The 1,214-nt window shown below is 42.7% G+C and overlaps 1 long non-coding RNA gene across 1 annotated transcript in view; it reads left to right on the top strand.

Moving 5' to 3' along the window:
* Positions 1–1,214, top strand: part of LOC108446836 — a 53,419-nt gene that overhangs the window by 29,872 nt on the left and 22,333 nt on the right. The window lies entirely within an intron of this gene.

Here is a 1,214-nt window from a genome sequence, read left to right on the forward strand (position 1 = left end):
AATGCAGTGAAGCTTCGGCTGCTGACAAATGGCTTTCTATTCAAAGGGCAATCTCTCTGCAAGAGTAAGGCTCAATGTGACTCTGCATCCCAAGAAGAGGATGGGTAAAATAATTCCCCATCCTAACTTTGTTTTAAAACTTAGGAAACTTTTTGGTTTACGATTTTGGTGTAGTTATTTATTATTGGATTACATACTTGTATCTTATTGTAAATCTATTTGTCTCTGCTAGCACATGGCTTGTTCAGCTGCAGCTGGTGAGTGGGTGGCCTTATCATATAAAGCTATGTATCATATAAATGCTTAAAAAATTTGGTAGGCTCATCACTTGCATTGGCTTGCACTGGTTTTTGCTTATATTTCCTAAATAGTAAAAATCAGAAGGAGTGACCATGGCTTTCAAGCAGCAGTTTCAAACTATGGTTTCAAAGCATTTTCTCTAAATTACCATTAGATTATGAAGTCTGTGGAAATGGTTCTTACCAGTCTTACCAGACTCTTAAAAGCTGTTTGCTTTTTCTTAATTAAAAGCTTTGAATTCTTTTGAGGAATTCAATTAAAATAGGGCTTTCAAGCTAAATTTCAAGATATTGATTATAGTTTTGAGGATTTTAGAGACTAGAAGACTGAGTTTCAGCTGGACACAGGCTAAAAAACCTCCTGGCACAAAGAGCAGCAAGGTTCAAGCCATACATTTCTAGTTTGATGGCTGTGACATACCCGAAACGCACATGCAATATCGACAGAAAGATGCTATGTGACTTAGACTTCAGTGAGTGTAAGTTTTTCTGGTATAAAAGAACTGTACAGATTGCACGTGTCTCGGTTTTGAAAGACAGGTGTCTGCTAAGGAAGGCAGAGGCCCCCCTTGAAGTGGCAGATATAACCCCTTTTCCCTCCAAGTTATTATATTTTGAAATCAAGGGCCTTTAGGCAAAGATGTGGGAAATAGGAATAACAGTTCTTTACTCTCTCTCTCTCTATATATATATAACCAGTCAAACAAAACAACAACAACTATGGCAGTAACAGCAATCACAAACCCAGTCCCAGCCTTCTCGGCTGTCAGGCCCTTTCCCCTCGGGTGCAGTTCCGCTCGCAGCCGGCAGGGGCGCTGGCGGCTCCCGGTGAGCAGGGCAGGTGCGATGGTTCCCCCGCGGCTGCAGGGGGCGCTCCGGAGCGAGCTCGGGGAGCACGCGGCACTGGTGCCCTGG

This window comes from Corvus brachyrhynchos, unplaced genomic scaffold (genome assembly GCF_000691975.1).
Source record: "Corvus brachyrhynchos isolate BGI_N302 unplaced genomic scaffold, ASM69197v1 scaffold94, whole genome shotgun sequence".
NCBI lineage: Eukaryota > Metazoa > Chordata > Aves > Passeriformes > Corvidae > Corvus > Corvus brachyrhynchos.